The sequence below is a fragment of the Cervus elaphus genome, chromosome 15, assembly GCF_910594005.1.
Source record: "Cervus elaphus chromosome 15, mCerEla1.1, whole genome shotgun sequence".
Taxonomy (NCBI): Eukaryota; Metazoa; Chordata; class Mammalia; order Artiodactyla; family Cervidae; genus Cervus; species Cervus elaphus.
Window position 1 is genome coordinate 55344326 of NC_057829.1, and position 27932 is coordinate 55372257.

At 37.7% G+C, this 27932-nt stretch overlaps 1 long non-coding RNA gene and 1 other non-coding gene across 2 annotated transcripts in view; one reads left to right on the forward strand and one right to left on the reverse strand.

Annotated features, from left to right (window-relative positions):
* The window catches only part of LOC122708985, a 172480-nt gene that overhangs the window by 50481 nt on the left and 94067 nt on the right, over nt 1-27932 (reverse strand). The window lies entirely within an intron of this gene.
* LOC122709740 lies at nt 5169-5229 on the forward strand. The gene has a single exon (XR_006345707.1). It is a non-coding gene; the product is annotated as a U7 small nuclear RNA (small nuclear RNA).

A 27932-nucleotide genomic window follows, 5' to 3' on the forward strand; every position in this document is an offset into this window, starting at 1 on the left:
ATCCTCCAACTATGATAATGGGTTTATCTATTTCTCTTTTTAATTCTGTCAATTTTTGCTTCCTATATTTTGAAGCTGTATTGTTAGATGCAAGAATATTTGTGATTGCTATATCCTATGAATTCACTGTTTTTTTCTTATTAGATATCCAAATATCCTTCCTTGTCTCTGGCATTTTGACTTAAACCATCAGGCAGAATGGTAAGTATAGTAGTAGGAATCCTGGCTTGAGTCTTGATATCTCTCCAACTGCTAGTATTGTCCATGTAGTACTTCAGATTTTACTCCTTCTGATCATAGAGTAAGATTGTATTTCCCAGCTTACTTGAAACTGCACATAACCTATGATTTCCTTTGACTGATAAAATGTTGGCATTTGACTTCAAATTATATGAGTTGTCCTTCCCTGAACCCTGCCATACTCCAGAGAGTGAAGCCTCCATCAACCTGAGATACCCTACATCCAAAGACAAAAAGAAGCCACAGTGATACGCTAGGAGGGGGCACAACCACCATAAAATCAAATCTCATACATGCCAGGTGGGTGACCTACAAACTGGAAAATAATGATACCACAGAGGATCTCCCACAGGAGGGAAAGTTCTGAGCCCAATATCAGGCTCCCCAGCCTGGAGGTCTGGTGACAGGAGAAGGATCCCTCAGAGAATATGGCTTTGAAGACAAGTGGGGTTTGACCACAGTAATTCCGCAGAGCTAGGGGAAACAAACTCTACTCTTGGATGGCACACACAAGGTTTCACACACCAGGACTCAGGGAAAAAAGCAGTGACCTAAAAGAGACTGGGCCAGACGGCCTGGTAGTAATGGAGGGTCTCTTACAGATGCACGGGATGGCTGTGGCTCACTGCAGGGACAAAGACACTGGTGGCAACAGTTCTGGGGAGTCCTCGTTGGCCTCTTGAAGGCTGCCATTTTCTTACCAACACTTGGCACCACTCAACAGCCTGTAGTCTCCAGTGCTGGGATGCCTCAGGCCAATCAACAGGACTGAAACACAGCCCCAACCATAAGCAGACAGGCTGCTTAAAGTCTTACTGAGCCCATAGCCCTCTAGACATGCCCCTTGATATGGCCCTGCCTCCTAGAAGGACAAAACCCAGCTCTACCCACCAGTGGGCAGGAACCAGTTCCTCCAACCAAGAAGCCTGCACAAGCTTCTTAGCCTCATCCACCAGCTGGCAGACAGCAGAAGCAAGAACTACAACCTTGCAGCCTGCAGAATGGAAATCATAATCACAGAAAGTTAGACAAAATGAGATGCAGGAGGAATATGTCCCAAATAAAGGAACAAGATAAAATTCCAGAAGAACAATTAAGTAAAGTGGAGATATGCAATCTACCCCCCAAAAAGACCATATATAACAAAAGTGAAAGTCACTCAGTTGTGTCCAACTGTTTGTGACCCCATGGACTGTGAATTCTCCAGACCAAAATACTGAAGTGGGTAGTCTTTCCTTTCTCCAGGGGATCTTCCCAATACAGGGATTGAACCCAGGTCTCCCACATTGTGGGTGGAGTCTTTACTGGCTGAGCCACCAGGGAAGCCCAAGAATACTGGAGTGACTAACCTATCCTTTCTCAGGTGAATCCTCCCAACCCAGGAAAATTAAACCAGGGTCTCCTGCACTGCAGCTGCATTCTTTACCAGCTGAGCTCTCAGGGAAGCCCATGCATAACAAAGGCCACAGCTAACATCATACTGAACTGTGAAAGGCTGAAATTTTTACTCAAAATTGGGAACAAGACACAGATGCCCACTCTCAGCACTCTTATTCAACATAGTTCAGGAAGTTCCCATCAGAGCAACCAAGGACAGATAAATAAATAAAAGGCATCCAAATTGTCAAGTAAAAAGTAAGATTATGATTTTTTACAGATAATACAACCTTATATATACAAAAGACTAAAGACTCAAACAAAAAACTGTTCAAACTAATTAACAAGTTCAGTATAGTTGCAGAATATAAATCAATATACAGAAATCAGTTGCATTTCTATATGCTAATAATCAAATATCTTAAAAAGAAATGAAAAACAATGCCATTCATAGTAGCATCAAAACCAATAAAAGAGTCATAAATAAATTTAACCAAAGAAGTAGAATCGGGTGGAGAGGGAGGTGGGAAGGGGGATCGGGATGGGGAATACATGTAACTCCATGGCTGATTCATGTCAATGTATGACAAAACCCACTGCAATGTTGTGAAGTAATTAGCCTCCAACTAATAAAAATAAATGGAAAAAAAAATTGAATTTAATAAAAAAAAAAAGAAGTAGAAGACCTATATAATGAAAACTACAAGATTTTGATGAAAGAAATTAAAGAAGATATAAACAAATTGAAAAATAGCTCTTGTATATGGATAGGAAGAATTAGTGTTACTAAAGAGTATTTTACTCAAAGCCATCCATAGTTTCAATGCAATCTCTTTCAGCATTCCAGTGACATTTTTACAGAAATAGAAAAAAAATTTTTTAATTTGAATAGAATCACAAAAGATCCCTTTGTATATTATCACCCTGCTTGTTTAACTTATATGCAGAGTACATCATGAAAAACACTGGACTGGATGAACACAAGCTGGAATCAAGACTGCCAGGAGAAATATAAATAACCTTAGATATGCAGATGACACCATCCTTATGGCAGAAAATGAAGAAGAACCTAAGAGCCTCTTGATGAAAGTAAAGGACAAGGGTAAAAAAGTTGGCTCAAAGCACAACATTCAGAAAACTAAGATCATGGCAGCTGGTCCCATCACTTCATGCCAAATAGGTGGGGAAACAGTAAAAACAGGGGCTGACTTTATTTTGTGGGGCTCCAAAATCATTGCAGATGGTGACTGCAGCCATGAAATTAAAAGACGTTTGCTCCTTGGCAGAAAAGCTATGACCAACCTAGACAGCATATTAAAAAGCAGAGACATTACTTTACCAACAAAGGTCCACCTAGTCAAGGCTATGGTTTTTCCAGTAGTCAGGTATGGATATGAGAGTTGGACTATAAAGAAAGCTGAGAACTGAAGAATTGATGCTTTTGAACTGTAGTGTTGGAGAAGACTCTTGAGAGTCCCTTGGACTGCAAGGAGATCCAACCAGTCCATCCTAAAGGAGATCAGTCCTGAGCGTTCACTGGAAGGGTTCACTAGAAGGACTGATGTTGAAGCTGAAACTCCAAAACTTTGGCCACCTGATGTGAAGAGCTGTCTCCTTTGAAAAGTCCCTGATGCTGGGAAAGATTGAAGGCAAGAGAAGGGGATGACAGAGGATGAGAGGTTTAGATGTCATCACCAACTCAATGGACATGAGTTTGGGTGAACTCTGGGAGTTGGTGATGGACAGGGAGGCCTGGCGTGCTGCAGTCCATGGGGTCTCAAAGAGTCAGACATGACTGAGTGATTGGACTGAACTGAGCTGAAGAGAAGATCCCAAACAGCCAAAGCAATCTTGAGAAAGAAGAACAAAGCTGGAAGCATTAAACTTTCTGATTTCAAACTATAGTAAAAAGCTATAGCAATTAAAACAGTACTAACTTGGCATAAAAATAGAACTGTAAAAAATGGAACAAAATAGAGATTAAAAAATCGCCTATGTATATGATCAACTAATAGTTAACAACAGAGCCAAGAATACTCAATGGGGGAAGAATAGTCTCTTCAATAAGTGGTATTAAAAAAACTGGATAGTCATATGCAGAAAAGTGAAATTGGACTCCTATATTACATTAGTCACAAAAATTAGTTCAAAATTGATTAGAGACTTCAACAAAATATCTGAAATTGTAAAAACCCTAGAAGAAAGCATAGGGAAAAACCTTCATGTTGCTGTTGGCACTGATTTTTTTTGGATATGATGCCAAAATCACAGTAACAAAATAAAAATAAACAAATTCTAAATCTTCTGCACAGCAACACAACCAACCAACCAATGAAAAGGTAACCTTTGGATGGAAGAAAATATCCATAAACCATATACTGGATAAAGGATTAATATCCAAAATATATAAAGAACTCATACAATTTAGTAATAATAATCAATTAAAATGGATAGAAGAATGAATAGAAATCTTTCTAAAGAATACATACAAGTGGACAACAGGTACATAGATAAGATTCTCAGTATCACTAATCATCAGATAAATGCAAAAAAACCACAATAAGATATCACCTAATACCCATTAGATTGACTATAATCAAGAAGACAAGATTTAACAAGTGAGAATGTGGAGAATTGTGCACTATATACATAAATATAAATTGGTTCAGCCACTATGGAGAAAAGAATGAAAGTTCCTTAAAATACTTAAAATGGAACTATTAATGCCAGTTGACTGGCAATCCCACTTATGAGTATATATCCAAAGGAAATGAAATTGGGATATTGAAAATATATCTGCAGTCTCACAGCAGCATTATTCACAATAACCAAGATGTGGAAACAACCTAAATCTCCATTAATGGATGAACAAAGAAGATATATCTATGTATACACCTATGTATAGCTTCTGTATCTATTTTCCTATAAAATGAAATATTATTCAGCCACGAGAAAGAAATTCTATTTCTGATAACAGAGATTTCGAAAGCATTATGCTAAGTGAGATAAATCAGAGAGAACAATAAATACGCTATGATAGCATATATACGTGTAACCTAAAAGTGCCAAACTTCTAGAAGCAGAGAGTAGAATAGTGGTTATCAGGGGTTGTGGATTACTCAGTTTGGGGAGATGTTCATTAAAAGGTGCAAACTTCCAGTTAGGGGATGAGTAAGTTCTGGAGCTCTCTCTAATCTAGTGATTATAGTTAACAATATTGTATTATACACCTCAATGGTTTTAAGAGACTAGATCTTAAAAGGTCTCTTAACAAAAAACAAATAACTATGCAACATGAGAAAGATATTAGTTAATGCTATGGTGGTATTCATATTGCAGTATTTAAAGGTATCAAATCAACATGTCGTACACCTTAAATTCACACAATTTTATATGTCAATTATGTCTCAATAAAAATAAAAGAAATGTTTTAAGATGATAGATTTTATATATGTAATCATTTTTCAAAGATTTGGTTGGTATGTTTCAGAGATTTTTTTTTTTCCCTCAACACAAAATACAACATGAAACTAATTTAAAATACTCTGGGGAAGTGTTATAGCTCTTTTAGAATTTGTCTAGCAGGTTTTCTGGGACTCACCAGAAACCATTAGTTAGCATGCGTGCTCATTGGGTCTGACTCTTTGTACTTTCATGGACTGTAGCCTACCAGGCTCTTCTGTCCATGGGATATTTCCAGGGAAGAATACTGGAATGGGTTGCCATTTCCTCGTCTATGGGATCTACCTGACCCAGGGATCAAACCAGTGTCTTCTGGTCTCCTGGATTAGCAGGTGGATTCTTTACCACTGAGCCACCTAGGAAGACCCACCAGAAACTACCTCTGCTCAAAACAATCTGTGGAAACATATATTCATAAACAAGAATGCCTGTATAGCAGACTTTTTACTTTTTGAAAAGAGGAGAGTGATACAAAACATCTGGCCACCATGAGGAACATAACTCAATCCCCAGTGAGACCAAATCTATGATATAAACATATGTTTTACTACTCATGCCTTTTAAACAACATACAACCTTATGATGGGCATTTTCCAGGATTTCTATTTAGCAGAATTGGTCACCATGGTAACAATGTGAACACAATGATTCCTATACTTTCTCATTAAAGTTGAATGACCCCAGTAAGCCACTTGGGAGCTGAGGTTTTCAGTTATAGCAACACATACTCCCCACAGAGTTCATAAAATTGCTTCTCAGTCAATATGAATCAATTGACATGGTAGTCAAAATAGCTGGCTGATGTTGCTTAAAATCCAGATATTTCCAGCATCTTACCCACTAGAGTTGACCTTTTAGTTTTCAAAGTGGCAGCACACTGACTATGCCCACAAGTCTTACATGATGATTGGTGGTGAGCTAGATAATGGATAAAGTCATGTAGTTGATTAAACAGGCATCTAGGTAAAAACTAAAAGCAATTAAAAACATGTGGATAATAAATTCAGTTCAGTTAAGTTCAATTCAGTCGCTCAGTCGTGTCCGACTCTTCGCGACCCCAAGGACCACAGCACTACAGGTCTCCCTGTCCATCACCAATTCCCAGAGTTTACTCAAACTCATCTCTATTGAGTCGGTGATGCCATCCAACCATCTCATCCTCTGTCGTCCCCTTCTTCTTCTGCCCTCAATCTTTCCCAGCATCAGGGTCTTTTCAAATGAGTCAGCTCTAGCATGAGGTGGCCAAAGTATTGGAGTTTCAGCTTCAACATCAGTCCTTCCAGTGAACACCCAGGACTGATTTCCTTTAGGATGGACTGGTTGGATCTCCTTGCAGTCCAAGGGACTCTCAACAGTCTTCTCCAACCCCACAGTTCAAAAGCATCAATTCTTCGGCACTCAGCCTTCTTTGTAGTCCAACTCTCACGTCCATAAATGACTACTGGAAAAACCATAGTCTTGACTAGATGGACCTTTGTTGGCAAAGTAATGTCTCTGTTTTTTAATATGTTGTCTGGGTTGGTCATAACTTTTCTGCCAAGGAGCAAATGTCTTTTAATTTCATGGATGCAGTCACCATCTGATTTTGGAGTCCCCCCAAATAAAGTCAGCCCCTGTTTTTACTGTTTCCCCATCTATTTGGCATGAAGTGATAGGACCAGATGCCATGATCTTAGTTTTCTGAATGTTGAGCTTTAAGCCAACTTTTTCACTCTCCTCTTTCACTTTCATCACGAGGCTCTTTAGTTCTTCTTCACTTTCTGCCATAAGGGTGGTGTCATCTGCTTATCTGAGGTTATTTATATTTCTCCCGGTAATCTTGATTCCAGCTTGTGTTCATCCAGTCCAGCGTTTCTCATGATGTACTCTGCATATAAGTGAAATAAGCAGGATGACAATATACAGCCTTGATGTACTCCTTTTCCTGTTTGGAACCAGTCTGTTGTTCCATGTCCAGTTCTAACTGTTGCTTCCTGACTTGCATACTGATTTCTCAAGAGGCAGGTCAGGTGGTCTGGTATTCCCATCTCTGTAAGAATTTTCTACACTTCATTGTGACCCACACTGTCAAAGGCTTTGGCATAGTCAATAAAGCAAAAATAGATGCTTTTCTGAACTCTCTTGCTTTTTTGATGATCCAACAGATGTTGGCAATTTAATCTCTGGTTTCTCTGCCTTTTCTAAAACCAGCTTGAACATCTGGAAGTTCACAGTTCACATATTGCTGAAACCTGGCTTGAAGAATTTTGAGCATTACTTTACTAGCGTGTGAGATGAGTGCAATTGTGCAATAGTTTGAGCATTCTTTGGGATTGCCTTTCTTTGGGACTGGAATGAAAACTGACCTTTTCCAGTCCTGTGGCCACTGCTGAGTTTTCCAATTCTGCTGGCATATTGAGTGCAGCACTTTTACAGCATCTTTTAGGATTTGAAATAGCTCAACTAGAATTCCATCACCTCCACTAGCTTTGTTTGTAGTGATGCCTCCCAAGGCCCACTTGAGTCCACATTCCAGGATGTCTGGCTCTAAGTGAGTGATCACACCATCATGATTATCTGGGTCATGAAGATCTTTTTGTATAGTTCTTCTGTGTATTCTTGCCACCTCTTCTTAATATCTTCTGCTTCTGTTAGGTCCATACCAATAAAGATGGGCTTTCCTGAGCCCATCTTTGCATGAAATGATCCCTTGGTATCTCTAATTTTCTTGAAGAGATCTCTAGTCTTTCCCATTCTATTGTTTTCCTCTATTTCTTTGCACTGATCACTGAGGAAGGCATTCTTAATTCACCTGGCTATTCTTTGGAACTCTGTATTCAAATGGATATATCTTTCCTTTTCTCCTTTGCTTTTCACTTCTCTTCTTTTCACAGCTATTTGTAAGGCTTCCTTGACAGCCATTTTGCTTTTTTGCATTTCTTTTCTTGGGGATGGTTTTGATCCCTGTCTCCTATACAATGTCATGAACCTCCATCCACAGTTCTTCAGACACTCTGTCTATCAGATCTATTCCCTTAAATCTATTTCTCTATACTTCCACTGTATAATCATAAGGGATTTGATTTAGGTCATACCTGAATGGTCTAGTGGTTTTCCCTACTTTCTTCCATTTAAGTCTGAATTTGGCAATAAGAAGTTCATGATCGGAGCCACAGTCAGCTTCCAGTCTTGTTTTTGCTGACTGTATAGTGCTTCTCCATCTTTGGCTGCAAAGAATATAATCAATCTGATTTCAATGTTGGCCATCTGGTGATGTTGAATTTTACAGAGACACAAAATAGATCTTTCATTTATAGCAATTTCAAAGTAGAATGATAACTGTTGCTTTTCTTCTTTCACCTAAGCTGGCTCTAAAATTTACTCTGAGGAAGAAAGTAGAGATTTTTATGAGTGAAATTGGCTAATGTTAGCTGATCAGTGTGTATTAGTTTAATGAATGAATAGAAAACTAATGCCAGTCAGTATTTTTAACAGGGAACCTCGATAGAAAAATAAATAAAGAATATTTCAATCTGATTTCAATGTTGGCCATCTGGTGATGTTGAATTTTACAGAGACACAAAATAGATCTTTCATTTATAGCAATTTCAAAGTAGAATGATAACTGTTGCTTTTCTTCTTTCACCTAAGCTGGCTCTAAAATTTACTCTGAGGAAGAAAGTAGAGATTTTTATGAGTGAAATTGGCTAATGTTAGCTGATCAGTGTGTATTAGTTTAATGAATGAATAGAAAACTAATGCCAGTCAGTATTTTTAACAGGGAACCTCGATAGAAAAATAAATAAAGAATATTAATTAAAATATGTTTATAATTTTCATATTTAAAGTATAATCACATTAATTTAATTTTTAGTCTAGTGAGACAGTTTATAATTACTCCAGTTTTATAGATGAATAAATATAAGGTTAATAATGATTATGCAACTGAAATATACATAACAGGTAAGTGGCAGATTAAAATTAAGGCTTTCTAAAGGTACCTCTCATAAATTTCATTAATATAATTTAAAAAGGAACTTAAATATAGTAGATAAATTCAAAATGATGCTAGGGAAAACAATGAGGTGAGTTTTATTTATTTTATTGCTATTTCTGTAGACTTTGGAGGAGTTTGAATAAATAAAGTCCCAAATGTCAAAAACAAAATTTTAATAATTTTAGAAGGAAAACATAGGAAACTATCTTTTACACAAGGATAGAAAGGAAGCCTTTAAGTAAAACACACAAAAAAGAACAAACCACAAATAAAAGATTGGTAACTTTACTATATTAAAATTAAAATCGTATTTATTACAAAGAACCAACGATGAATAAACTCAAAAGGTGAGTCAAAGACCAAAAATGTTATTTGCAATGTATATGACAAAAAAGAATTGTTACTCTGAATTTGTAGGGAAACTCTACAACTGAATAACCCTACAGAAGAATGAACAAAGGAACAGGAATATGAAACTATGGTCAACTTTGCTAGAAATGCAAGGCAAATAACAAAGACATGCAGAATTTAACCAATAAAATGCAGTTTCACATAGGCTATTTTGGAAGAGTTATAACCTTTGGGAGGAGCACTGACCAAGAGACAGTGGCTTTGAAGGCAGCCAAATCAAGACAACCTTTCAGAGAAACAGCCAATAGAATTACATGCACTCACTTCACTCCTTCACTTCTCTACCTCATTCTGATATCCTACCAGAGCTTCCTACTGGCTGAAACAAAACAGAAACTAGAGGGATATGGATATGTTGATATAGTCCATATGGCCAGAGTGCTGCACAGGTAGGGGTGAGGCAGGGTAGAGAGTATGTCTGGAAGGATAGATGAAAGATAATGTGACGCAGAGCCTTTGGTGTTGGTGTCCCCTGCATTTAAAATGACAAATGTCATTTAAAAAATGTACAATATGCAGCCATCCTGACGGAATTTAGAAAGATGGTAACGATAACCCTATATGCAAAACGGAAAAAGAGACACAGAAATACAGAACAGACTTTTGAACTCTGTGAGAGAATGTGAGGGTGGGATATTTCAAAAGAACAGCATGTATACTATCTATGGTGAAACAGATCACCAGCCCAGGTGGGATGCATGAGACAAGTGCTCGGGCCTGGTGCACTGGGAAGACCCAGAGGAATTGGGTGGAGAGGGAGGTGGGAGGGGGGATCGGGATGGGGAATACGTGTAAATCTATGGCTGATTCATGTCAATGTATGACAAAAAAATAAATAAATAAATAAATAAAAGAAAAGCAAAAAAAAAATGTACAATATGCATACATGAGAAAACTAAATTTTTAAAATGGGGAATGGAGAACATCTTTTACATTTTTATTTTTAAAAGTCTAGATTTCAACACTATATTAAAATCCCTTTGTTGATTCAAGTGCATACATTATCTTTCTCCTGGGAATATGCTTTACAAAACAATCTATTGTCTAGATAGATTACAAAACTAGAGCATTTTAGTCTGTAATACTGATTTCAAATAGTACATTTTGATGTTTTACAAAAAAGAGTCCTTGAGGGATCAGCTTTAAAAGACAATTCCTAGAAACAGTATAGAGTAGAGAACTATATTTATTCTCACTGTTCTACAAGATTTTTTTATGTTCTTTAACGCATGACTTGGAGAAATTGCAGGTTCGATCCAGACTACTACAATAAAGTGAGTATTGCAGTAATGTAAGTCATGAATTTTTTTATTTCCCCGTGCCTATAAAAGTTATGTTTCGACTATACTGTAGCCTACTAAGTATGTAATAGCATTATGTCTAAAAAAAAGAATAATGTACAATACCTTAATCGAAAAATAATGCTGTTGGAAAAATGGCAGTGATAGACTTGTTCTTTGTAGAGTTACTGCAAACTTTCAGTTTGAAAAAAAATGAAATATCTGTAAAGAACAATAAAATGAAGTATGCCTGTAACTTGTTTTTATTTCACAAAGTTTGCTTTAAGCCTTTGCTAGTAAGAATCTAAAATGTGAGAGTTCATTTTACTCACTTGACTACTTCTTTCAATTATACCCTATGGCACTGAATGAGCGTCTACATAGCCTAGTTCTCCCTGGATTTAGACGAAAGCATATAAATTGCAATCCAGTGAAAGTATCTCCAACAGCTTTCAACTGAGTTTGAAAATGGTTTTCTTTACTATGTGAGTCAGGATAGTATCTGTATTAGTGAAGGTAATCCAAACAAAACAAACTTTTAGTTATTAGTAGTATAATGAAATTCAACAATTCATCCAACATATCCAACACTTGAGCACCTTCTAAGTATTCTAGATGTTTGAGCTACATCACTGAACTACAGAGAAATATTTCTGTGCTACAGAAACTCATGTTCTAGCAATGGAGACAAGCAATATGTAATATACATAATAAGTTTATAAATTGCATAGTATGTTAGAAAAGGAGATATGCTACAGAGAAAATAAAAAGTAGAGCAAGATAAGGGAGACTAGACTGTGGGTCATATTGCCCACAGGGAAGAGTTAGGATTAGCTTCATTGATTAGGTAATATTTATACCAAGGTTTGAAATAAGCGTGCGAGGTAACCAAGCATATAGCTGGAGGAAGAGCATTCCAGAGAGAAAAAAGTCATATATGTGTGTGTGTGTGTGTGTGTGTATAAAAGAGTGTGTGTTCTGAAATTAAAAATGTAAATAAGGGTTAACTTAGTTGGTATACCACCTTTTTCCTTAATCTCTCCTTTGTCACATCTAAAACACCATACTTTTTACCAAGAGTTCTGCTTCTCAGCTACAGTGGCAACAATAGAATAGTCTCATAATTGCCCATTTACTTTACTTCTAATTATGTACATAACACCAATTCTATTACCACCAATTATGGTAACTGAAAACAATTAAGAAAATTTTTTGATTGTTTCCATTTCCCTTATTTGTGTGTGTGTGTGTGTGTGTGTGTGTGTGTCTTTTTGCATAGCATATTTGCATACAAGGGCATATAGCCATTACATACTATATTTTCTCCCTTTTATTTACATTCACTATTAATTCTATTCATTGTTGTTCAGTCACTAAGTCATATCTAACTCTTTGCAGTCCTATGGACTGCAGCATGCCAGACTTCCTTGTCCTTTACTATCTCCTGGAGTTTGCTCAGATTCATGTCCATTGAGTCAGTGATGCCATCAAACCATCTCATCCTCTGGTGCCCCTTTCTCCTCTTGCCCTCAGTTTTTCTCAGCATTAGGGTCTTTTCCGTTGAGACAGTTCTTCATATCAGTGGCCAGAATATTGGAGTTTCAGCTTCAGCATTGGTCCTTCCAATGAATATTTTAGGGTTGATTTCCTTTAGGATTGACTGGTTTGATCTCCTTGCTGTCCAAGGAACTCTCAGGAGTCTTCTGCAACACCACAATTTGAAGGCATCAGTTCTTCAGTGCTCTGCCTTCTTCATCCATACATGACTACTGGAATTAATTAATTCTATTAGTTATAGAATTATAACTTAATTCTATAAGTACATGTATATTTGGTGCTCACCACCAGTCATATTGATGTATCGCTCTACATGTGGATTTTCTGAAGTTTGCTATTTAATTCCTCAGACAGGGAACATGGCAAGAGCATGCTACTTCTTGTATGCCAAAAACACATGTGCTATTCTATACTTGCAAGTCAGCTTTGCTGGATATAAAGTCCTTTCCTATATATTAAGCCAAGTTTCTCTGGTATAAAGTTTTTGTTATTGTTCAGTCACCGAGTTGTGTCTGACTCTTTGTGACCCCATGGACCACAGCACTCAAGGCTTCCCTGTCCCTTACCATCTCCTGGAGTTTGACCAAGTTCATCCATTGAATTGGTGATGCCATCCAACCATCTCATCCTCTGTGGCCCTCTTCTCCTCCTGCCTTCAATTTTTCTCAGCATTGGTACTACTGGCTAATAGTTTGAAGATAACCTAGTATTTACTATTTTTGCCTAGATAACCAAATACTTTATTTTTAGGGTTGACACTAAAAAGTACCCTTCTGTTGATTGTTCTAGGTTGATATTCATAGGTACACAGTGTACTCTTTCAAATTATAGTTAAAGATATTTCATTTTTAATTCAGAAATGCTTTCTTGAATTATAGTTTTTCATATTATCCCCCTTGCTTTGGCATTTTCCTCAGGAATGCATATTACTTACATGTTGGCTTTTCTTTGTCTGTCTTCAGTATTGATTATTTTCTCTTGATTCTTTTCACCTCATTTCCTTTTTATTTATATTAAGACATTATTTACTGTGTTGATTCATCTTTCTCCACTGTATTTTTTAGTCCAGTCTTAATTTCTAAAATTATTTCTAATCCTTCTTTTAGTTCTGTCTTCCCATTTCTAAGTTTTTCTAATTCTTATATATACTGCCCTTTAAATCATATATTTATATTTTGGTTTTGAAACAGTAAATTACGGTTTAAATTTTCTTATGGGATGCCTATCTGGTATGCTTTGATTATCTATAAGGATGCTATTTTGCTCTATATTCTTTTCTATAGCAATTTTGTGTGGGATTTGTTCCTAGTACAGTAGATGCTGGTCAATTCTATTTGCAGCTAGTTTTCTTGGACTTTCAGAAGGCATAATTAAGGATCATTTTTTTTTTCTAATTTAACAAGTCCCCTGTGTCCTCTATTGTTTTCACATAGTGTGCAAGAATTTGGTGACTTGCTTTCTGAAGCTTTCTAGCTCTGTTTCCCTCTCAATTTTTATCTTGATCTTCTCAGTCTTTTGTCTCCATCGCCCATACCCTATTCAATTTTTATTCCACTCCCACTAATTTCTCTTCACGGTTGAACCCTCTCTTGGAAGGGAGTCCTGCTCAGTATCAAAGTTCACAGAGCCTACACTGCTCAATTTCTTTAGACTTTGCTGTGAGTCCCTCATGTGTCTCTACTTTTGAAGTGGTCAAAACCATTCTCAGCTTTAGATGTTGTTCTCAAGTTGGCCTCCCATGCTTTTCAGGGAGTGCCTAGGTTGAGATTCTATATTCTTTGGTGGTGGTGGTGGGTTAGTAGCTAAGTTGTGTCCAACTTTTGTGACCCCATGGACGACAGCCCACCAGGATCCTCTGTCCATGAGATTTCCTAGGCAAGAATACTGGAGCGGGTTGCCATTTCCTTCTCCAGGGATCGAACTTGCGTCTCCTACATTGCAGGTATATTCTTTACCACGGAGCCACCACTGAAGCTCCCTATATTCTTTAGGTCACTCCATCTTTTAGTTACTCCATTTATGTTTCCTCCTTCAGAAATTATGGCACTGGGAAGTTCTAGAAGTTGGCAGATTCTTTTGCCACAAACTTGTACTTTGGGGTTAGAAAGAGTGCTATTTTTGTTATCCATACGCTTTTAGTTTTGCTATCTAGTTCTATCTATGGGGATTGGTAAGTTACTTCAACTATACTTCCTCTACTGCCTTCCTAGAATCTCCCTCATCTTGCCTTTTAAGATTAAAATGTATCTGTTCAAGTTTTCACCTCATGGAAGACTTGAAAACATGATCTCATTTTTTTCCATGGACTCTTGGAGTCCATAAATCGCCATAAAAATGGTCATAACAATTATCTAGAACAACCTATAAGATAATGAGCTGTCCCGTTTAGTGGATCACTTTCAGTAATTTTTCTTAGCTGAATTCTTGCTAAGACTCAGACCTTTCAAAAGCTGGAAACTGAGAGATAAATGCCAAATATTCTTCAGGTGGAGGCAGCAACTTTTCTATTATGTACCCAGAATCATCTTTCTCAAAACTTCTGTCTTTCAGTAGAAAAACATGATCATGATTTTCCTTCCAGTAGTTATCACTGATCCCATCTGGACCTGAGTAAGCTAAAGATATTTTGGTAGTTGGCATATGTCCACATCTTCGAATGGGTCATATACCAGGGTTTCATTTTCAAGTTCCTCACAATGATATGCAAGATGAGATTTTGATATTTTAATATAGCTTTTTAAAGATAATCAATGAATCATCATAGTCAGCCAATTAATTACTTTTATATTACCCACACAGTTTTTACTCATGATGTTATTTTTTGGGGACCAATCAGTCCCAATGTCTGACTTGTCTAAGATACAGACAATCTTATTAATGAGTCATTGCCTAACACCCTGAATGATTCAAGAATATCTTAAAACAACACTTATCAGGATTTCCAAATCCAGGAAGAAGATTAAAGGACATTCTTTAAATAGATACATTCAGTACCACAGCACCTAATTAAACTGATTTCTATTAGGGGGTGAAAATGTCATTAAATTGGCTGTGTGCTACTGTGATTCAATTTTTTCAAGTAAATCTGTAAAGCCAAATGAATTTTCAAGCAGTCATGAGCTTTCCAATAATGCATCTATTCTAAATTTTTTCCCCCAGAAATCAACATCAATTTTGTTAGGCAGTGTTCAGAATCCATTACATTCTACTTTCTCAAAAGCTCAGAAAACATCAGCAGCATTATTGTATCCATTACTCTAGCACAATACTAGTTAGTTAGAATTTGTCAGGGTATACCAGATGTGGTTCTTTCAGAAGTGACATGGTTCAAATCTTCAATCCCTTCTCAAATGAGGGAAATATGGCACTCTCTCAGATTGTTGTGTGATATGTTATTACAGGTATTCTGGAGGGTGATTTGGAATTAGGTATCAAAAAGTCTAAAAGAGAATGTTCCCTTTAATTTAGTAATCCCACTTTCAGAAACACATGTATTCTGAAGAATCAATGAGAGCTGTACACCAAAGGTTATGTGAAAACTATTCTCAGGTGGCTCAGTGGTAAAGAATCTGCTGCCAAGCAGGAGATGCTGCTTCAACCCTGCATCTGCAACCCACTTCAGTATTCTTGCCTGGGAAATCCCATGGACAGAGAAGTCTGACAGGCTAAATTTCATGGAGTCTCAAAGAATCAGACACAACTTAGTGACTAAATAGCAATAGCACCATGCTAGTTAGTCGCTAAAGCACTTTTAGATTAGGGGAATCTAGAAACAACCATGTTCCACCACCATTAAGGGAACTGATAAAGTATGCAACAGCTACATAGATGGTGGAAAATCATGCAGCCATAAAATACCATGTTTGGGAATACTTGGAACTAGGAAATGATCATTATGTTTAATTTTTTTAAAAGCAAGTTAAAGTTGGTAAATTATGAATTTAAATTTGTTTTATGTACATGGACACTGCATGTGCCCATGTGTTAGAGAGGAGACAGAGAAAGACAAAGAGAGACATACAGAGAAAGAATTTTAGACCTCACATCAGGCTATAGGAAATGATGCATTCCTAGATTTCTTTAATTACTTTAATGTCCTTCAATCCCCTACTCACTCACTGTCATTATTAGGGCCTCAGTCTACCTCAAGGAACTTAAAAATAATATTGGATTTAATAGTTACAGAATATAGATGTAGGGATCAAGTTATTAATCCACAATAATTATCATTTTTTCAGGGCTCCTCAGCTACAGGATATTCCTATCAAGTGTGGTCCTTACCATTTGTCTTTCTCTCATTTATCTCTCTGCTTCTGGAAACTTCAGGGATATTTCTTACAGTGGTCCTGCACACTGACACATATTTGCAACCTGATAACTATTTTTCAGTCTAGAGATCTTTCTTCACTGCTCTCTAGTTTAGGGGGAAGCACTAAAATTCCCCTGGCTCTTTGCTTCTGACTCTTTCCTCTTAGACTCTTCAGGGACCCATTGAATCCTCACATAAAGGGAATTAAGCCCTAAAGTTCTCGGTTTTCACAATGGTTGGGAGGAGGTAAAAGGGAAACCAATTCTCTTTTCTATTGGTGGAAATGGGGAAAAGTGATGTGAGTACACATTTATTTCTTAGTCACCCTGTTATCTGAACAAGCAGAAAAAATTTAAAACTGGGAAGGTATATAACAAAACAATGTTCATCATTGGGTACAAGGATAATGAGAGGAGTTTTTATTTATTTTGGTTTCATTTTTAGTTTTAGCTGTTTTTCCTGATTTTCTATAATGAGCATATAGAACTAAATAAAATTATGATCAGCAAAATAAACATTTCATAGTTAAAACAGAAAAAAAGTCATCCTAAAATGACTGATAATCGGTCCCACTGAGAAGAATCATCAGGTATATTTGGTATAAAAATATGCTAAATGGACAGGGGCTCTGTAACAATCTAGAAGGGTGGGATGGGGAAGGAGATGGGAGGAAGATTCCAGAGGGAGGGGACATATGTATACCTATGGCTGATTCTTGTTGATGTTTGACAGAAAACAACAGAATTCTGTAAAGCAATTATCCTTCAGTTAAAAATAATAAATTTTTAAAAATGCTAAATGTTTTTATTATTCAAGAATTACTGATGAAGAACCAATGTGACAAGACTAACTAGAACAATAAATGTAGAATTCCAAATACTGTATACGAGCAGAGAGAAAGAATATGTAGAACTACAGAATATGTGAGCTGAAACTGAGAAGATCAAAAATGTAGGAATGAGGATGAAGAGACAAGATGGTTGGAAGTGAACAAACCAGTCTTTGATCCTATTATGAAAAGCCTACCTGTGAACCCTTAAGAGGTAGATAGCAAAAAAGGAAAAGAAAGCTGTTTGGAGGTAGAGAAGCATCTGTTGGCCTTTTGTCCAGGGCTGTTACATGGAAAGAAAAAACACTCAAATAATTACTAGACAACAGATTTTGTGCTATCACAGTTTTCCCCTAGCATATTAAGTTAGTAACATATTAAGCTCTATAGGGTTTTCCTTCAAAAAATGCCTCATGAAACATCTTAATTAAGGTTTTTATCAATACCTATCTTGACAATTTATTCATACAGCCAATGATTTCTAAACGTCTTGCACACTCCGAAAAAGTCAGTACAGAATAAGAGAACAGAGAGTAGAGAGTAAAGGGGAAAGATGATTTAAATATGGCAGAAAGGATGGGTGTTTCAGAAGACCTAGAAATGCAGAATAAGAAACATTTTTTCCTAGTGTTACCAATAGTAAGCAGCCATGATTGGTTTTGTGCAAAGGAATGGAAATGTCAACGTGTGGTTCCCAGTAACATGAATTTAGCAGCAGGAAATACTGGGGCAAAAGTAAAATAAGAAAACAGTTAAGTGGATAAAATGATGTTGGTTTCTGTGTAGAAATAAGGGTCAACCAACTATACCTCCTCTCATTTTGGTGAATTTAGCACTCCATCTAACATCTTGGATTCTCAGTTTGTAGTTTCCTCACTTCTAAGTATTCCTTCCTCCACCACCTCTCTGCCACCTGCTCACTTCGTCACATTCTAAATTTTATCATTACAAAAAGTGCCTTCAACCTGTAAGGGTCACCTGTCACCTCATTGGTCAGCAGGATTGATTCCATTTCTCTGGCTGGACAGGTGGGAGTCCTGCCATCCTTCTCCACTCCAAGCATGTCCCTTCTGAAAGTAAAGTGCATTAATTGTCCTTGGTGAAGGAAGACTATTCTCTCATCAAGAATACTGATCAGCACAGTGCCATGTAGAAAAAAGCATGTCACATCAAGAACTCAGTTCCTCTCACTACTATTTTGTTTTATTCAGTTTTGCTTCCTCCTAAATGAGCACATAATAAGAGAATGCAGATTTTGACCCTCATTTCCCATGACTCAACTTTTCTTTGGGGTTTATAACCAATTCTACTGATTTTGGACTGTAAGTTCAAAGGAAAGAGCTTCAAGACCACGATAAGCTCTCTCATGTTTTTGCAATCAGTTCCCCAGAGATGTGGGCTGCATCTCTGTCAGTGATAAATAGATCAAAGTCCCTCATTTTAATTATAATTGATACAGAAAAGCATTTTCCCCTGAAATTGTACTAATTCAATTCTGATCACTTAGAGTAAGGTAAAGTGACATTAAGTCTTCCCAGCTAAGTTTAAAATTCTATATTTTTCTGTTCTTAAAATGTTTCTTTCTCTATCAAGTAAATTTTAAAAGATATATTTTGTTACTTGCATGTCAAGACAGACCATGAGTCAAATCTAAATTTCTTTTTAGACTAACACTATAAATCAATAACATCTGTTGATAAGAACTTTCAATGAATATGAAATGTTTAAAAAAATTCTTCATTATAAATGACAATTGCAGTCCTATTTGAGAAGTGATTGAGGCTCCTTGAATATGTCTTTCTCTTTTATGTAAGATGAAAAATAAATATATTTTAAATTAGAATGCTTTTTCTATAGGAAATTATCACTATTCATGAGAAGTGGGAGAATCTTCTTCAGAATGTTTAAGCCATTTCTTTGTCTAAAATCATAAAAGGGTTGGATGGCAAATTGTAGGATAAAAAGAAGCAATATATAGTTTCAGAACAGGCTCAAGAGGCCACTCCAATTTAGTGGGGTTTGCATCTACCTCTGTGACAACCTAGATGGGTAGGATGGGATGGGAGGTGGGAGGGAGGTTCAACAGGTAGGGGATATATGTATACCTATGGCTGATTTGTGTTGCTGTGTGGCAGAAACCAACACAATATTGTAAAGCAATTATTGTCCAATTAAAAATAAATAAATCATAAAATAAAAATAAAATTATTCGAATCTGTATAACCGTTTGAATAAAGAGGTGTTTATTTGGGGTTTGTTAGGACTGCAGCCTGGAAGACACAGATTCAAGAAGTACTTGAATTGTGTTCCACTGGACTACAAAATGGGGGAGGCTTATACAGGCAAAAACTGCAAAGCCACAGTTACATGAATTGTGTATCAAGAATTATGATTGGAGCTGGCAAAAAAGTAAGGGTGCTTGTTAAGCGAGAATGGGTTGAAGTCTGAAATGATTGCATCATTACAAGGGGGAAGGATCTTGAAATACAGGGTTGCAGTTAGCAGATATTGTTTTGAAAGCTGCTGGTGTCCTTGGGTTAAGTAAAGAGTAAGATTCTGTTTTGCATATAGGGTTATCATTACCATCTTTCTAAATTCCATATATATGTGTTAGTATACTGTAATGGTCTTTATCTTTCTGGCTTACTTCACTCTGTATATTAGGCTCCAGTTTCATCCATCTCATTAGAACTGATTCAAATGAATTCTTTTTGGGACTCTGTGGGAGAAGGCGAGGGTGGGATATTTCGAGAGAACAGCATCGAAACATGTATATTATTTAGGGTGAAACAGATCACCAGACCAGGTTGGATGCATGAGACAAGTGCTCAGGCCTGGTGCACTGGGAAGACCCAGAGGGATCGGGTGGAGAGGGAGGTGGGAGGGGGGATCGGGATGGGGAATACATGTAAATCCATGGCTGATTCATGTCAATGTATGACAAAAACCACTACAATATTGTAAAGTAATTAGCCTTCAACTAATAAAGATAAATTAAAAAAAAAAGAGTAAGATTAACTTGAATTTTCTCAGTGGTACAAGGATGTGTATGAGGCCAGTTTCTGAAGGTCCACCTGACTCAATTTTTGTATACCTGAATGGTGATTACTGCATTCTAATTTCAATTTGTCATCAATAATGATAACAGTGAACATTTGCTCTGTACTTACTGTATACCAAAGTTCTGAGTATCTTTTGCTCATTAACTGATAAGAGGACAAAAGAAGTTACGTAACTTCCTGAGATCTGGAAGCTTGTATACAGAAGAGGCTGGATTGGAACTCATTTTTTTCAACAGCAAAACTCTTTCATTGCATTATGATGTCTTCCAGCAAAAAAAAAAAAATTATCTGCTAACTGACAGTAAAGTGCAACATTTTTATATTACTTAAAATCACCTTAATCAAACTTTTTCCATTCTCTGGTTTTTGTCTTTTGAGATTTCTACTCAGGAGATGCTAGTCAGCTCAAAGCCTTCTTCAGCCACTCTCTAAGAGACTTTCAAGGCTATTTTACAAGCAGAAGTAACTGTCTCAGACTTTTCTATTTACTAAACTCATTGAAGTCAATAACCTGGATTATTGGTCTACACAAGACAGAGGAAGAGAAGATGGGAGTATAAAAAAAATTATCCTGTGAGACAAAAGTAAAGTACTGATAAATAAACAACTCAGAGAATAATAATGAAGTTTCCTTCCATTAAGCCACTGATCCTATTTTTAACAACTGCCTTTTTTTCTATACGTGGGGCTTCCCTGGTGGCTCAGATGGTAAAACATCTCCTGACAATGCGGGAGATCTGGGTTCAGTCCCTGAGTTGGGAAGATCACATGGAGAAGGAAATGGCAACCCACTCCAGTACTCTTGCCTGGAAAATCCCATGGATGGAAGAGCCTGGTAGACTATAGTCCATGTGGTTTAAAAGAGTCGAACACGGCTGAGCGGCCACTTTCACTTTCACTTTTTCCTATACATACTAGGATTAATCCTACAGAAAGCTTAGTATTTCATGATCTTTCTGATTTTCATATCAGCTGCGTTTCAGCTGTGCTGTGTAAACAAATTTAGGTTCTCCCCAATATCTGATGAAACTTTCGTTTTACTTTTTAAAACCATTAAAACTGGAATCCTAATCACCATCCAACCTTCTCTGCCTACTCCTCAAATCCCCTGCCATGAAATAAAATCCAGCAGATCTCACTGAAGTTGAATTCCCTTACATGATAAAAAATAAAATATGGCGTTTAAATGCTGTGGCCAAAATAACACTTAGTTTTGTACTTGCCAGGGCACCATATATAAGCTGGAAATGTCCAGATAAAGCATATGATGGAAAAGACTGAGAGATTTGAAATGGAAAGCCATGGGTTGTGGAAATGCTTCTGGCTGATACCAATCTGTACAAAAAAGTCACTATTCTGAGACTCAGACTTCTCATTTGTAAAATGTAAATAATGATATGCATGTGGTAAGGTTGTGGTGAAGATTAACTAGATAATATATATGCTTCACTACTCTCCTCCACCCAACAGAAACTAGCCCACTGGTCTTGGTGCTACATTTCCTTGCAACCCACTGATGAGCCTTCCCTCTCTAGGGAAGCGAGGGCAAAGTCTGAAGCTGCACTTGACCTTGTGCCCACACTAGGTCAACAGTGGCCTGCCTCTGCCACTCACACCTAGTGGTCTTCAGGATCCCCAACAAGTTGACTCAGAATTCTGAGACTTCAGACAAAAACTAGAAATTCTGTAAAAGTGGTATTATGCAAAGGAGAGAGGAAAGAGAAGAGCAATGTGAGATTTATGTAATAAACGTGTGTGAGCAGACAGGTAAAGCAGGTGCTACCTTAAAGGAATAAAGACTTAAGGATATGGTTTTTATATCTTACTAGTATCCTTCATTGATTGTCTGGATATCAACTTTATTGTTTTTTTAATAAACAGGAATGAAGAGAGCATAATTTATGCAAAGTGTCCCCAAGTTATCTGTTTCCATTGGAAGACTGCTGTGCAGGGGTGAAGAAGCATAGATACTTGTAGACTTTGGAATATCATATATTTAGAGTGCCAACAATTATTTGACTAAAGGCAGAAGGAGAAGGGGATGATAGAGGATGAGACGGTTAGAAGGCACCACTGACTCAATGGACATGAGTTTGAGCAAGCTCTGAGAGTTGGTGGCAGGTTACAAAGACAAGTGTCTACTTCTCACTCATGTACGGGGTGGTAGTGAAATACCTTTGACTGTGTCTCATATCTCCTTTATTCCAGGACCCAGACTGAAGGAGTAGCTCTGTCTCATTTGCATGGCAGAGGTGAAAGGGCAATGGTGGAACCACATATAGCTCTTAAAGCTTTGGCTGGAACTTAGGGTACAACGCTCCAGTCACATTTCTTTGGCTAAAGCAAGTCATATGTTCAAGCCTATTTTTAGAAGAGTGTGTGTTGTGCTCAACTGCCCAGTCATGTCTGATTCTTTGTGACTCTATGGACTGTATAGCCTGCCAGACTCCTCTGTCCATGGAATTTTCCAAGTAAGAATACTGGAGTGGGTTGCCATTTCCTTCTCCAGAGGATCTTTCTGACCCAGGGATTGGACCCCTGTATCCTGCACTGGCAGGCAGATTCTTTATCACGGAGCCACCCAGGAAGCCCCATTTTTATAAGTAGAGGGACTATAATTCTCTATAGGAAAACAGGACAAAAGCATGCACAGAGAGGAAGTATTAGAGCTGAAATTAAAGCTGAGATTCTTCTGATCCTTAAATGCAGTACTGTTATGCCCAGCATGCTCCAGTGGTGAATGGACACAGTTGGCACTGAAAACTCATCTACTGATGAGTGAATGAAGGAAAGAAAGAATGAATGAATGTCATCCACGCAGTTTCTCCTTTCTTATGTGAGGATTCTCCTGGATAATTATTGAGACTTTGATCACCAGAAATCTTAAATATCTACACATAACTCATAACTGTGTTGGACTGGGCCAAGGAGACTGGGACAAATGTCAACAGTATACCAAACAGAATCTAAAAGAAACACAGTAACAGGAGAGTTTGTCTACAGGATAATAAGCACCACTACACTTCGAGAGCAATCTTTTAATAAAAGCTAAAGATGAACAACTGTTACCAGTAGGACACTGAGAATGATAGACACGACGCTCGTCATGACTAAAGGTTCCGATTTTGATTCCTGCACAGATATGCTCACAAGAGTGAGTGAAAGATTTGGCTTTAAAGGGAAAGAAAATGAAAGAGAGAGATGCTCCGTGGTATCCAACTCCTTGCGACCCCATGGACTAAACAGTCCATGGAATTATCCAGATCAGAATACTGGAGTAGGTAGATGTTCCCTTCTTCAGGGGAATCTTCCCAACCCAGGGATTAAATCCAAGTCTCCTGCATTGCAGGTGGATTCTTTACCAGCTGAGCCACTAGGGAAGCCCAAGAATACTGGAGTCAGTAGCCTATCCCTTCTCTAGTGGATTTTCCTGACCCAGGAATCGAACCGGGTCTTCTGCATTGTGGGCAGATTCTTTACCGGCTGAGCTACCAGAGAATCCCAGTTTTAAAGTGGACTGTCAGTAACGTGCACCTATGCACATTGAAATGAAAAGATTCTTGCTTCTTGGAAGAAACTCCATGACAAATACAGACAACATACTAAAAAGCAGAGACATCACTTTGTCAGCAAAAATCTGCATAGTTAAAGCTATGGTTTTTTCCAGTAGTCATGTATGGATGTAAGAGTCGGGCCCCAAAGAAGACTGAGTGCCAAAGAAGATGCTTTTGAATTCTAGTGTTGGAAAAGACTCTTGAGGGTCACTTGGATAGCAAGGAGGTCAAAACAGTTAATCCTAAAGGAAATCAACCCTGAACATTCATTGGAAGGATTGATGCTGAAACGTAAGCTCCTATACTTTGGCCACCTGATGCAAAGAGCCAACTCACTGGAAAAGACACTGATGCTGCTGAAGACTGAGGGCAAAAGGAGAAGGAGGCAGCAGAGGACGAGATGGTTAGAATGCATCACTGACTCAATGGATGTGAATTTGAGCAAACTCCAGGAGACAGCGAAGGACAGGGAAACCTAAAGTGCTGCAGCCCATGGGGTTGCAAAGAGTTGGACACAACATAGCAACTGAACAACAATGCAGATTGAAATTCACAGATCATCATTTCAATTCAGTTTTCTCCCCAATTTGACTGCCAATTGCCTTCTTAGTCATTCAGCAAGTACTTATTGTGAGTCAGTTAGATGCCAGAAATGATTTAAGGTACGGAGGATATAAATCAAAAAAGGAATAAAAATTTCCTTTTCACATGAACCTTCTTTGCTAGTGCAATAAACATAATGATGTCTCTCTCTGCATATGTAAGAAAATAAAATATGTGGACTGTCAGATGGTAATAAATTCTACATAAAAAAGGAAGAAAGGGAATAAGTCATCTCAGAGGAAGAGATTGGTAGTGGGAATTGTAATTTAATAGAAGAATTTGAGAAGGTGACCCTTGAACAGTATGCAGTGAGGAAGGAAACCAGGCAGATCTAGGTAAAAGTGTTCCAAGCAGAGGAAACAGTTAGTGCAGAACCTTGAAGTGGGACAGTATGCAGCAGGTCTGAGAAAAAGTGAGCAGCTAGTGTGGCTGGAACTGAGTCAGCAAAGAGAATAAAAGGAAAATACTAGGTCGGAAAGGGTAACAGAAGGGAGAGCAAACCATGTTATACTGCAAGTCATTATAAGTACTTTGACTTTTTCTCTAAGATGGGAAAATCATTAGAGATTTTTGACAGAGTAGTGTTATCATCTCACTTAAAATGTAAAATGATCATTCTGGTTTTGTCTGCAAGGAGAGAAACAGGGAGATCAAATAGGCGGCCAGTTCAGTAATCTAGATAAGAGATAACAATAACTTGTTCCAAGTTGGCAGTGGTCAAGATGGGGAAAATGGAGCTTTCTTGATGTATTTTGAAGGTAAAGATGATATACTGATGGGTTGGACTTTGGGTATAAGAGAACAAGAAGAATCAAGGAAGTTTCAAGATTTAACTTCAGCAACTAGAAAGACGGTGTTACCGTTATAGAGATAAGAAAGACTATCAGAGGGTGAGATTTGATAGAAAAATAACAAATTTGATTTCTAGCAGGTTAATAATAAAATGACTATGTGATAATCAAATGATAATTTTAATTAGGAAGTAAGATAAAATTTTTGAATTCAGAAAAGAGGTGCCACTGAAGATAAAATTTGAGAGTCAGAATACAAATGCTTTAAAGCTATGAGATTGAAGGCAGTCATCAAGAGAGTAACAACAGAGGCAAAGACCAATCTTTCCAGTTCAGAAGGATGAAAAGAAACCAGAAGAGGAGATTCATATCCAGTCAGCAGGGTAGGTGAAATCACAGATCCTGAGATTATTGTTGACCTAAAGTCTAAACAAAGGCAATTTGGTGGAGAGGTGTAACACTGACTGAAGTGAGTTGAAGAGGAAATGGAGTAGAATCTATTTCCAAGTGTAAGATTAACCTTAGGAAGATGAGCAGTTTATACAGTTACAAAAGGGAAGGTAGTGTTATAAGCAGGAGCACAGATGTAGACAGAAATAGAGACATGATGGTAGAATTGTGTGCAAGTTTTCTTCAGACATTTCATTTCTAGAGAAAATAGTAACCATTCCCAGGAGCCAATAGTGGGTTTTAAGGATAAAACAAGACAATAAGCCCCAGGTAGAGTCACTTGTGCTAAGCCCCACATCACCAAACCAAGACTTACCCATAGTTTCAGCTCTCCCAGAAATGGAATCTTAAATCAATCAATCAGGAATTGCCTGATTGGTATTAGTTCAGTGATCTACCTTATACACCTCTGCCATCCTTAAAGGAAAGTTGAGATGACCAACTTGCTTTTTTGCCCAGTGTAACTTCTTCATTCCTGCTCCCTTTTTCCTATAAAAGCCTTGCATTTGGAACAGAAATTCAAGAATTCCTATCTGCTAGATTGGATGCTGTCTGATTTGAATCAGTTTTTTCTTAAACTCTTAAAATTTTTAATACACCTCAGTTTGTCATTTAACAGGTTGAAATAGTCACCTAGAATAGAGCAAGAGAATGAATGAGCTGCTAGGTGCATTGTTGCTGGAATCATGTTGCTGGGCTTTGCTTATGCACAGACATGAGTATGATTTTTATGAAAATAAAGTAAGACAAATCAGGAAGGATATGTATTTTTCTCTAGCTCTATTCTACTGTGTGGGAGCAGAAAAGAGTAGGCAGAAATTTGGATTTAATTAGAGCTGGGGTTTTGCCAGATATAGATGATAGAGACAGTGCCAAGGGAGTTAGGGGAGAATCTAGGGACATATCATGATGGAAGAGGGAATCTAAGCTTCATGAGAAGGAAAGCAAGAAGGGATAGGTGGCAATAGACAGTGAAAATGTGGAAGTTTCAGTGGATTGTAGCTCCTGGAGACATGGTGGTCAGAAAAAGAAACGTTTGAAGTTGAGATTATGTGGATGCATTTTAGCTTATGTAATAATAATAATAATGAATGTGAAGGAGAAGAGTAAAAGAACCAGCTTAAAACAAAACATTTTTAAAACTAAGATCATGGCATCCAGCCCCATTACTTCATAGCAAATAGAAGAGGAATAGATGGAAATAGTGACAGATATCCTTTTCTTGGGTTCTAAAATTACTGCAGATGTTGACTGCAGCCTTGAAATCAGAAGACAATTGCTTCTTGGAAGGAAAGCTATGACAAACCTAGATAGTGTGTTGAAAAGCAGAGGCATTACTCTGCTGACAAAGGTCCATATAGCCAAGGCTATGGTCTTCCCAGTGGTCACGTATGGTTGTGAGAGTTGGACTGTAAAGAAGGCAGAGGGCCAAAGAATTGATGCCTTTGAACTGTGGTGTTGGAGAAGACTACTGAGAGTCCCTTGGACTGCAAGGAGATCCAACCAGTCAGTCTTAAGGGAGATCAACCCCAAATACTCATTGGAAGGACTGATACTGAAGCTGAAGCTCCAGTATTTTGGTCATCTGATGAGAACAGCCAACTCACTGGAAAAGGCCCTTTTGCTGGGAAGGATTGAGGGCAGAAGGAGAAGAGGGAGTCAGAGGATGAGATGACTGGATGGAATCACCAACACAATGAACATGAACTTGGGCAAACTTCAGGAGATAGTGAGGGTCAGGGAGGCCTGGCATGCTGCAGTCCATGGAGTTCAATCAGACATGACTGGGTGACTGAACAACAACAACAATGAAGTCAAAAGTATGACCTTGGGATTAAACAGGTGAGCAAGAGAGATGAATCATTAAAACAGAGAATGTCAAGGAACTGAGAGACTAATGGATTGAAAAGATCATATAAATGGACACTAAAATCACCAAAAACTGGAATGCCCTGGCAGTCCAGTGGTTAGGATTCTGTGCTTCCACTGCCAAGCCCTGGGTTTGATCCTTGGTTGAGGAACTAAGATCCT